This window comes from Ambystoma mexicanum, chromosome 13, assembly GCF_040938575.1.
Source record: "Ambystoma mexicanum isolate Mex_15411 chromosome 13, UKY_AmexF1_1, whole genome shotgun sequence".
NCBI classification, from domain to species: domain Eukaryota; kingdom Metazoa; phylum Chordata; class Amphibia; order Caudata; family Ambystomatidae; genus Ambystoma; species Ambystoma mexicanum.
In genome coordinates this window covers 650,752,482-650,765,076 of record NC_090938.1, presented here as the reverse complement: position 1 = coordinate 650,765,076, position 12,595 = coordinate 650,752,482, and positions in this window count along the sequence as shown.

Genomic DNA, 12,595 nt, shown 5'->3' with positions numbered 1-12,595 from the left:
ATATTCTGGAAATCTCATGACCCCCTTCTGCTAAATCATATATCATATCTATGGTGGCATCTGGTTCCTCCTCCAGCACTGTTTCAGGCCAAATCCTCTTCATTCGCTGCACCATTCTGTAATATGTAATGTACTGACCCTCGTGCAACCCAGTTTCTTCTTGCAGCTCCTTGAAAGTAATACTAGAGCCCTCCCGCCAGATGTCTCCAATTGTTGCCACCCCAACCGGTTCCCAGTGGCTCCTGATTGACATTCTTAGCTGCGCATCTGTCCCTGTTAATACAACCAGTGGCACCTGCGGGGAACATGGGGAGGGCTCTCCATCTCAATAATGCAGCCTTTTTCCTAGCTTTAGCAGTCCAACCCTACAGAGATTGGGGCCTACGGGCCAAAAGTTCCAAAGAGTGTCAGGTGTTACAGGAGCCGGTAGACAGGCAAGAGAATGCTGCAAAAGTTCAGGATCCCTGCCAGAATGACAATGACGGATGCGTAAAGCTGGAAGACATTAGCTAGGGTTCTGGGCACATTTAGTTGGCCTCCAAAACTCCCTTGGGCTGGAGGACCTATGCATCTATGTCCAGTTGCGCAGCGTTATTGTGGCTGCTTGGTGACACTTTTGAGAGTGATGGGCCACCCGCAGGAGACAAGGGTAGCAAAACCGTGGACAGCTCTGTGTGCTGACTGCGTGGACACTTGTCCTTCTGTATTTTCCTGCTTCTCTGCTGATAATATCTCTATATTTACTTTTTTTTTTCACCCACATTTTTTTTTCTTTTTGAATTCACTCTGCATTTATAAAGAAATGATTTCTGTTACAGAAATAATTTCTTTATGAAGGCAGAGTGACTACAAAAAAGAAACTTTCTTTTTGAAGTCCGAGGGCTGCGCCCTCCACATGGCATGGAGGACCCTAGACTGGAGGCCTCCATGTCATGGGGTGGGGGGGAGCCCTATGACTTCAAAAAGAAATTGTTTATTTTTGAAGTCACTCTGCCTTCACAAAAAAATTATTTCCGTTATGGTTCGGTGCTTAACGGAAATAATTCTTTTATGAAGTCAGAGTGACTTCACAAAGAAACGATGGGCCTCATTTCGGGTTTGGCGGTAACGGTGCCGATGCTACCAGCAGGTTGCCGCCCGACACAATGATTTACCGGTGCCCGACTTCCCGGTAACACCAGGGGATTACAACCGCAGCGGTCTGGGAAGTCAGGCGTCGGCAAATGGTAAGTCCCCATTTCCATAAAGTCCTATCGGACTCTATGGGAATGGGGACCACAGAAGCAACGGCACCGTTAATAAATGTGCCAGTGCTTCCGTGAAAACTATGCGGGCGGGTGCCGTTCTGCCCGGCAGGTCTTACCTGCCGGGCAGAACGGCACCCGCCCGCAGAGCTGTAATATGCCGGCCCTGAAACAACGGTGCCGGTAAGCTTACCGGCACCGTTGTTTCCAGTCCGACATAGTTGTAATGAGGCCCAATTTCTTTTTGAAGTGTTAGGGCTCCCCTCAACCCCATGACGTGTGCGTGTGTGCCTGTATGGTGAAAGGGTGCACATGTAAATGTACGGGTGGCTGCCTGGGTGTGCCAGTATAGTGAAAGAATGCACACTTAAATGTATTTATGGGTGGCTGGGTGTGTGTATATGGTGAATGGTGTGTGTGCTTGTGTTCAGGGGTGCAACAAAACATACATCTCGGGGGCTAACCCTTCAAATGGTGGGAGAGGCGCTAACTTCATGGGCGTTGGGCGAGGGGCAAACTTATTTGCTTGGGGCATCTAATTTCTTTACACATTTTGATGACTATTCTAGTGCAGCTTCAATGTTACAAGCAGTTAACTCTCCTTTAAGGTTGAAAGCATCCACTTATGGACTGCTGTAAGAATGAGTGGTCTCCTGTTCCCTCTCTACCCTTCCAATCACTCCTCTGGCATACAAGTATTAAACCCACATCACGATTTCAATTGCGTAAAAAATGTGGCATTTGAATGCAGGTACTAACAATGAAATGCTTTATGTTAGTAATTTCTGGGTTCTTGTTAACAGTGAAACCCAGGTGCCGTTTAACATCTGTATCTATGTCCTGTTCTGTCTGGCAACTGCTCTGAAGGTTAGCCAGGTCGAGTCAACATAGCCCAACATTTCGGGAGTGGGAGGAGAGTGCTGAATCCCAGTCAACTCAATGGTGTTGCACCAATACTTGTGTTTAATGCCTGGATTACTTATTGGTAATCTTCATTACTCCTAGCCCTATTCTTCCTCGTCCCAGTGTCTATGAGACAGTACTTGGGTATAAGGCACTCTGCCTCATACACAAGTACTGGGATGAGGTAGAGGTACATGGAGGTAATGCCCGATTTTAGCTACCTGTAATCTTCATTACTCCTAGTCCCACTCTTCCTCATCCCAGTGCTTACCCATGAGGCAAGGAGCCTCAACCGTAAGCTCTGTGGCAAGGAAGAGGGACGTGGAGGTAATTCTGGGCCAAGGAGCTGATTTTGGAGGTTGGGGTGGGAGAGAGAGGGGATCTGTGGGGGGGCAGGATTGTATGATAAATCATAATGGCTGTCCACGCCCAGGCTAAGCAGGCATGATATGTGGTATTAGTGGCTACAGAGGCATTTTGGTGCAGCCAGTCTAGTCATTCCACAGTTTGGTATGACTTTTTTTAAACTGGGCATTTCCAATAAAGCAGTCCTGCTAAGTGAATTACCTGGCTAGACTGCCATTTGGGTGCTGCCAGTCTAGTCGTTTCTTTCGCCAGCATTGTATATTTTTCTGTGCATCTTTGATCAAATTATATGATATAAGTCATTTATAGCGCGCCTGCACACGTGTTTCTAGGTGCGACAAGGGAGGGAAGATAAAGGGAGGACAAGATAAACTATCTTACTAGGCCTTGTGCCGTTCACATTGTGCAAGTGCGAGAACGAGAAGCGCAAGGGGAAAGGGAGGGGGGAAGTGCAAGGGAGAGGGGAGAGAAAAACAGGGCAGCAATGCTCTGAGTAAGTGCAGCAAGGGCAGCGCGGCTCTGGGTAGTGCAAGGAGAACAAGGGACTGTAGGGTTACAGTTACAGCCCCTAAGTGCATGGTAGGGCCAGAGACAGTGCAAGGGTGACTGATCAAGAAAGAGTCTGGACTCAGTGAGACTCTGAGGGTAGCCAAGCAACCAGTCAGTACAGCGGACAGGTAGGCCAGCAGGGCAGGGAAAGAGAGAGAGAAAGCCGAAGTGTGGAGGAAAGTTTTGAGCTGCTTCCGGAACTTCAGGTGGTCCGGTTCAAGTTTGAGGGGGGCAGGGAGGCTATTTCAGAGGGCGGCACCTGCAGAGGAGAGAGATCTACCCCCACTCTCTGCCTGGATACGCGTCTAACCCTTAGAGAGTTGTAGGTAGCTGAGCGAAGGGCTCGAGAAGGAAAAACATTTGGAAGAGAGCGTTGGATGTAGTGTGGGACCGGGCACAGAATGCCTTGTGGACAATGCAAAGGGTCTTGAACTTGATACTTGCAGCAACTGGGAGCCAGTGGAGCGATTTCAGGGCTGGAGAAATACAATCCCTGGGCTTGAGGCCAAGGATAAATCTCGCAGTCCTGTTCTAGATTAGTTGCAGAGGCTGGAGAGTAGAGGAAGGCAGATTGAGAAAGAGGCTGGTGCAGTAGTCCAGCCTAGAGAGAACCAGGGCTCTGGAGACAGTGAGCTTCTGGGGGAAAGTGAGAATGGGAGTCCCTTTGAGGAGGAGCAGCTGGTAGTGGGACTTCTTGGCGATGTCCGAGATGTGAGGAGAGAAAGAGAGAGTGGAGTCAAAAATGACACCAGGGTTGTTTACCTCTCAGGAAGGTGAAGGAAGAGGGCCCAAGGCGGGCAGCCAGAGTGAGAGAGGGAAAGCAGAGGCAAGAGTCCAAATGAGAAGGATCTCCATCTTACTGACAGTAAGGCAGAGATCGTTGGAGGCACACCAATCCTGAATCGCGGATAGACAGTCGGGAATGAGCGAGAGAGGAGAGGAGTCTGAAGGGAGCCTGAAGGAAAGTGCAGTGTCATCCGCATAACACTGAAAGTTAGAGGAGAATGTGGAGATCAGGTGGGCCAAAGGGGCCACATAAAGGTTGAAAAACCAGGGTGAGAGGAGGGAGCGGAGAGAAAGGGACCAAGTTGGACCTGGGAAGGGCAGTCCAAGAGGAAGGTGGTCAGCCACTCAAGGGCCTCATCCGTGATGCCCAGGTTCTCATGGAGTCGATTGATCAGGATGGCATGGTTGACCGCGTCGAAAGCAGAGGAAGGATCAAGGAGGATGAGGACAGAAAGAATGCTGGAATCAAGTTTAGAGAGCAGATCTTCACAGGTGTTCAGGACAGCAGTTTCCATGCCTCTGGCATCTCTGAAGCCAGACTGATGGTCATGGAGACAACCAACAGATTCCGTGTGGAGAGTAAGCTGGGAGATGGCCAGATTCTCCAACAGTTTGCCTAGGAAAGGGTTGATGGAGATTGGGCGATAGTTTTCAGGGCAGGCAGGATTGGCAGACATCTTCTTGAGGAGTGGGTGCATAAGGGAGTGCTTAACAAGAGAGGGGAACGTTCCAGTGGCGAAAGAGTGATTACAGAAATTGGTCAAGGCTGGAGCAAGGGTGTCAATATGGTTCTTGTGGAGCAGCAGAGCACCTGTTTGGATGACACTTTCATAGATTGGACTTGTCTAGAAATCTCGTCAGGTGTTGTCAGAGAGAAAGAGGAGAAAGGAAGAGCGGTAGAGATGGCCAAAGGGAGACTGAGAGAGGAAGAGGAGATTGAGGACAGGATGTTCTGAGTTTTAGCGGAGAAGTGTGATGACAGAGCCATACAGGAGGCCTGGGAGGGAACAGAAGAGGTAAAGACCGCAACAGGATTGACCAATTCCTTTCAGATTTTAAAGAGTTTGGCCGTGTTGTTAGAGGCCACAGCGACACGGGCTTGAATGTGTGTTCTCTTCTTGATGAGCGTTATTGCTTCCACTGGCATTTTGGTGCAACCAGTCTAGATATGCCTAAATGTGGCCTGGCAAGCTTTACTATATTGTTATTACGTGTCTACATTGTGCAGCCAGTTGGACATGTTTTCATTGTGGCATGGCATTTTTAATAGCAAAGCATTAATTTTCCTGTGCACTGTTGGTGACTTGCATCTATTGGATTGGTGTTACCCTACAAAACAATTGCAAACACTCTGGCTTTTTAGCCAATTTTGCTCAGAAAGCGTGCTGTATATGATATCAAAACATATTTATATCTCTCTCCTAGTGCAGTGTGTGGCATATCCCTTCAGCAGCACGTTCGTGCGTATTGCGCAAGTGTGATAATCTAGGCCAGCCCAGAGTGTGGCGCGACCCTTGATTTGTTGAGGGGTTCCCCCATATTTTGTGTTATGCCACTGGCCCCTTCCCAAAGGGCCCCCTCGGCATCAGCCTCAGTTTGCAGCAAATAAGTAGATCAGATACAGACTGGTGGTAAACCAAGCTTCTTGTATTAGAGTCCGATAGGACTTTATGGAAATGGGGACTTACCATTTGCCGACGCCTGACTTCCCAGACCGCTGGGGTTGTAATCCCCTGGTGTTACCGGGAAGTCGGGCACCGGTAAATCATTGTGTCGGGCGGCAACCTGCTGGTAGCATCGGCACCGTTACGGCCAAACCCGAAATGAGGCCCATTGTTTCTTTGTGAAGTCACTCTGACTTCATAAAAGAATTATTTCCGTTAAGCACCGAACCATAACGGAAATAATTTTTTTGTGAAGGCAGAGTGACTTCAAAAATAAACAATTTCTTTTTGAAGTCATAGGGCTCCCCCCCACCCCATGACATGGAGGCCTCCAGTCTAGGGTCCTCCATGCCATTTGGAGGGCGCAGCCCTCGGACTTCAAAAAGAAAGTTTCTTTTTTGTAGTCACTCTGCCTTCATAAAGAAATTATTTCTGTAACAGAAATCATTTCTTTATAAATGCAGAGTGAATTCAAAAAGAAAAAAAAATGTGGGTGAAAAAAAAAGTAAATACAGAGATATCAGCAGAGAAGCAGGAAAATAAAAAAAAAAATATATATATATATATATATATTTTTTATACAAGTGGGGGCCCCCACCCAGGACATGTGCTGGCGGGGCCAGCCACCCCACGGGGGCTGCAGGGGCCCCTGTTACACCAGTGGAAGGGGCTCAATCCTGGCCACCATAGAAAGATGAGAACTGACAACAAGCATTAGTCTTTTTCAAAATGATACAACCAGATCAGTTGTAAGTCACAGAGTTCAGGGGAAGGTGGCACTGTAACTGGCATTCTCATGGCACACCCCATGAGTATCTCGTGGGGGGAGAGGCCTCTGTAGAGTTCATGGAAACTGGAAGGCCAAAACGTGGAATTAACTCTTTTGTGCAGTTTCCTAGCCACTGTAATGGAATCCGCATATTAGGTTTGATGACCAGGACGTACTAAAAGGAGGCACCCTTTGTTAGGTTCATGATGTCTATTTGGAGATTCACGAAGGGGCCATAGGGTACTTCATGTGCCTCTGGAGTGGTTTTCACTGGCTTTCCAGGGTTAAGCCTAAGATAGGTTGAACAGCGAGTCCAGTATTTCTGAGCAATGGAAGGAAACTTTGGGGCAAACCAATATCTCTGGACCTCTGAGGTCATCTTTTCCCTTGCTGGAATGGTACACAGAGTGAGCAACACATGTGAGATATGGAAAGAGAGCTAGTGGGGCCACTAACCAGCCCGTGTTATTACGCCATAGGCGATCGGAGCAACAAACACATTTGTGATTTTCCCAGCCCTGCTTTTCACCCTAAGGGGGGGCGTATTTTGGAGGTCCGCTAGGACGAAAAAGAGATGCTTGGGGTTCCTCAAATGATAGAAACAGCAGCACATAATCAGGACCCTGAGGGCCATGGAAGGTGCTGTCAGAAAGTTGAATGTGGGCCTTGCACTTCACAATGGCCAACTCGGTAGGTAGCAGGATTGCAATAAGCAGGGCTTCAACATAGGGTTCATTGAGAATGGGAGTACCTTGTGCAGTTAGGTAACCTCTCTGTTTCCAGAGGGTCCTGTAGTTGTGTGAGACACCAAAGGCGTAACGTGAATCAGTATAGTGGCTGTGCGTTATGTGGTGATCATGCAAGCCCTGTGTGAGGGAATGAGTTCAGAAACTTGTATTGATGGGAGCTGAAAAGCTTCCAATACTTCCAAGGAGGTGCAAACGGCAAAATCTGCCTGTATAATACCTGTTGAATCTCTAAGACAAGACCCGTCGAAAATGAGGTCTGCATAGGGGAGTGGTATTACCTTGAGGTTTCTTCTTGGTGATGTCAACCGCTGCAAGGCAGTTGTGTGGGTAACCGTCATCAGGTGTAGGCAGGAGGGAGGCTGGGTTGAGTGGGGCACATCTGATGAGTGATATTGGTGGCACAGAGGGGCAGTTTCTCCTTTTTGGTGAGACATGCAGCAAACAGGTGTTGTGTTTTACCCCCGAGGATGAGTGCTAGTACAGAGTGTGGCACTGCTACGTTTATGTGGTGTGCTGGAGGGATGGAACTTCAAATTACCTCAAAGAAGAAAGGCACTTACCCATGTCTTAGTTGCAGCAACTGCAGATTAATAACTAAGGGTGACACTATCAACCACCCCAGAACAGGGGAAAGAATTAAGCCCCAGAACTTTGCAACTTGCAACACGTCCAACATTATATATACAATTAATGCCTGTGTGGCATCTATTATGTGGGACAATCAAGGCAACAAGCCAAAATACGCTGGAATGAGCACAGATCGTGCATTACAAATAACAACTGCAGTTGCTAGACATTGGGCTGATAAAGCACACAATATCAGTCAAATAAGATTCCAAATTGTGGAGACCATCACTAAACATAACACATATGAAGACCTGGACCAATGTGAAACTTACTGGATTGATCGCCTGGATGCCATGACACCGGGAGAAATCATTGAAGAAATTAACTTTGTTATATCTAAAAATATTGTGATTTGAGTGGAAGGGACTTGAAGTACCTCCTATATTGCCTTAGAGAGATTAACATCTGACCTGTATATGATATCGTGACCACCCTAGGCTGAACTGAGATAGATGTGGAATACACCAAATTCACTACCTCTTTTTAAATACACATTGGGCCTCTTTATAAGTTTGGCGGTAGCCTAGCTGGTAAAACCGGCAGGCTGCCACCAGACTTGCGTTTCTTTCCGGCATATTTGCTACACACTGTTGCACCTCACATACCAGCATGGAGCATCTGAGTTTGCTACACACTGTTCCACCTCACATACCAACATGGAGATTCTGAGTTCGATTCCATCACATTGTTATGCCTTTTATTTATTTGAAATTAGGCGGTAAATATTATACATCATAATGCAGATTGGATATTCTTCCAATTAGCCACACGGGCTGCAGGTAAGTGAATCTCTAGTGGTGTGGCCTTTAATATACACATATATTTAGATGATTTTTCTCCTGACTATACTCACCATCTGTTTTTATAGGTGCAAGACCGCACCTGCATGTCGGTCTGCATAACATGAAATGTAAGATACCATTGAGCAACAATGCTGCGACTTATCTACACTTTTTCATTATACTTGATGGATATATCTAGTGACACCATACATATCAGTCTAATACTATGCCATCAATTTCACTTGTTCTAACAGAAATTGCAGTTTCTAGAAAATATCAGGTAAATGCACTACTAATATGGGGCATTAGTGATAGATGGGCTCATTTAGAAATATCAATCATTCATATTTGCTCATTGAATGTTTTTCTTTTGCTCATATCTTTTTGGAATCCCACTGGGCCCATGTGAACTATGATATGGGTATGTAATGATGATATATATCTTCCACAACATGGATATCACTGGGTGTATATTATTGAACACGGGTGCTTGTGGTCATTATGGTTTTGTACTGTCTGTGACTTTTAAAAATGTGGCGCACGGCCCTGATGATGGAAACAATTCCAAAATGCATTGGCTCATTGCGCCACTTCCCTGATCTGGATATCCACACTGCTTTCTGAATAAAACATGGAACTGTGTTACTAAACAATGACTAAGTCGTTCTAATAGACCTTTGTGAAATAGCGAACTAATTGGAAAACATTCGTCGAAAGTTGATGTAGCTCTATTAGAAGAGCACACTGTGAGCAAGACACAAATTAGGATTCCTTCCTAATTCTCATTTTGTGCTAGGGCGATGTCAGCTTTTGTAAGGAGAAGTGCAGCGGCAGCTACCCCTCTGTGACATTTGGGAAACGCGGAAGCAACAGCATCTAACTGAGCTAAAATAGGCTACATGGCGTTGTAGGTCCCTGTGCTTCTGTGTGAGTACTCCTAAGGCATACCCCTCTCTCATCACAGGACAGGGCAAATGGTTTAGAGTAGTCCAGAAGGGTCAGGGCGGGGACAATGGAGAGGGCACTCTTGATCTTGGCAAAGGCTGTGGAAGCGTCAGGAGACCATGTGAGCTTGTCATGCTGGTCGTCATCTGCATAGGTGCTACAATACATGCATAAACAAGGATCCGTGGGTGACAAAAAATTACTAATTCCAGAAAAAGGAGCGCAGCTCCCTATTAGTGGCAGGCATGGGACATTGTAAGATGCAGGACACAGAAGAGGAGGGCAAGGGGCCTAGCACTGTGTGAAATGTGTCCTAGGTAGCAGACTGTAGGTAGGCAGAGCTGCATTTTGCTTTGTTCACTTTGTGACCTTTTGCTTCCAGGGCATTGAGAAGCACTTCAGAGTCTGCGAGGGAGACCTGAAAGGAAGGTGATGCTAACAGTAGGTCATCCATGTATTGGATCATAGTAGAGCCCCCCGGGAAGGTGACATCCTGGAGGTTTTCCTGCAGAATCTGGGAGTAGAGAGATAGGGAGCCAATAAAGCCCATTTGATGGGACCTGTAGGTGAGCAGAAATCCATTATAGGTGAAAGCAAAAAGATACTGAGAGTCCTGGTGGATGGGGACAGAGATGCAGGCAGAGGCAAGGTCAATGCAAGTTAAAAATGGGGCATCCGGCAGGATACAGGAGAGAATGGTCAGGGGATGTGAGGTATTACCGCCTTATAAAGGGCATGCAAATCGTGAGCAAAATGGAATTTGCCTGTGCCCTTTTTCTCAATTGGAAGCCTCCGAGTATTGCAAGAGCTAGTGGTGTGGTAGAGCATGCCCTGGCCAATGAGGGAAGAGATGATCAGCTTGATACCTTCCTCCGCTCAAGGGGATATTCTGTACTGGGGCACACCTTGGGGGGGAGACCTTCAGACAGAGTGATGCAAACAGGGTTAGCAGTGAGAATGTGGCCTACCTCATTGGCATGTGCCGCCCAGAGGGACACTGAAGGTGTTGTACCTGTGTAGCTTGTGCGGGTGTGAGGAGTGAAGGAGGATCTGTAGGATGCTCTGGGTGAGTGGGCTGTTGGAGGAGAAACATTCAGCTTGCCCAGATTGTGGCATCTCTAGATAAATACCAGCAGGAGTACAATAAATGGTACAGTGCATTTTGCATAGTAGATCAATACCCAACAGATTGAGCAAGGGCTTAACAGAAAGGCATGATGTGCAGTGATGTGACCAATAGGAAGACAAGACATTTGACACTGGGTGTGCAATAGTGGCGCCAGATAACCCAACAGTATTGAGAATTCCCGTTGAGACATCCACATTTGGATATTCAGTCGCTCGCATAGTGGAGCACCTTGCCCCAGTGTCAATCAAACACTTCACCCTCCTCCCCTGGATGTCACATTTAAGATAGAGACCAGACCAGTCTAGTCTGAGCAAAGCAGCAGCCAGAACAGCAGGGCCCCTCTGGCAATGTCATTGTGGACCATAGGAGATATGTATGTCCCGGTAGCCCCCGTTAGGAGAAGGTGGCAGAGGGGGTGATGCTGGTTGTGTAGGGTAGCAATTATAACTGTTTGGAGGAATTAAATTACTGCGTGTAGTAGTGGGACCATATTGCTGTGGTCTGGCAGGTTTGGTAGGAGATTGCTGGATGAGATGGCCAGTCTGCTTACAATATCTGCAGAAAGGTTGTAATATTGAAAATGGATGTGCAAAAGTCTGTTGTGGTTGGTGGCCCTGGTGAAAAGGCAGCATTTTATTTTGGGTATAGAACTGGCGTGAGGTACCCGACGTCCCCGTCCCCCAGAGGTAGTCTTTTGTTGAGCATGCTGTATCTGCAAAGCCATGTGTCGGGTAGCCCCATCTTGCCGTTTGAGTTTGTCAGAAATGTTGAGCTGCTTGCAGTGCTTTCTCAATAGATTTAGCTTGCCACTCAATCTGAATATTTTGAATATTGTTGGAAATTTCAGGAAGGAGACCATTCACAAAATGAGAAACTAATGCAGGTTTAGCTTGTTCCCCAGCATTTGCAATACCAGAGTATTTAGTGAAACAATGAGTTAATCTAGACAGGTAGTCGGAGGGAGATTCTTACTGGGTTTGTTTGCAAGTGGCGATATTCGACCAGTCAGCTTTGATGGGGTAATTCTCTTTGATGAGGGTATTAAGTCTTGTAATATTAGCAGTAATAGCCTCACCTTCTACCAGTTTGTCAGGCCATTGCAGTTTGTCTACAATTTGTTTGTATAGAGTGTCTTTGAGCACAGCTCGTAGGCGTTGTTTAAGGTATCCAGAGGTGGGATCATAACAGGCAGTCACTATGCTCAAATGTTCCATGAAAGCAGTGGGGTTGTCAAACAACGTGGGGAATTGTTGTGCATATGGTACAAGTCAGTGGAGCTCCAAGGAGTGTGAATTCTCATAAATTCAGGCTTGGTATTGGCCTGAGGGGAGGTGCGCATAGGCATACCGGGGGTGGTGGCTGTAGTGGAGGATGTTGAGGCGCCATAGTGTGTAACGAGGGTGGCTCAGACATGGATGATCGTGGCAATTGAATATCTTGCCTGGCCTGAAGTTAAAAGCTTAAAAGTTGGACAGTGCCTGTAAGTCATCCATGTATTTTTGGCAGATTGAGTCAGACATGCGCCTTTAGCACTGGGGGAGACGGGGGAGTGGATGTTGATTGAGGGGGGACAGACTGCTTGGAGCGAGTCAGGGTGGTGTGTAGGCAGAGGCTACTGGTTGCAGAAGTGGAGGCGGGGCAGGGGGAGGCGATATTAAGTCTCCCAAAGGAGTGGACGGAGAGGTTGTGGTGGGAGAGTGTGATGTGGCGGCCGGGGATGCAGGTGGGGTGTGAGAGGCAGGGGAAGGTGGCGGGGGGATGTGGTGGGTCACTGGGCTGCCAGGTCAACTTGCTGTGGCATAGGGGGTGGTATGTGGGCCCCCAGGAGAGGGCGAGTATGGTGCTGGTTCATCTAAAAGTTCTACATGTGGTGCTGTAGGTGAATCTGAAAGGGAATCTTTACTAGTGTCTGCAGAAACACTTTGGTAGAGGCCTGTTTTGCAACTGTGTTTACTGTTTGGCCAGCCGGCCTTGGAGGGATGCTTGTACTACTCTAATTCTTTCTCTAGTTTAGCTTAAGAGTTCATAAGCGATATAGTCTGTAGACTCTTTGGATCAGGCCAAATAAGCTGACCAATGTCC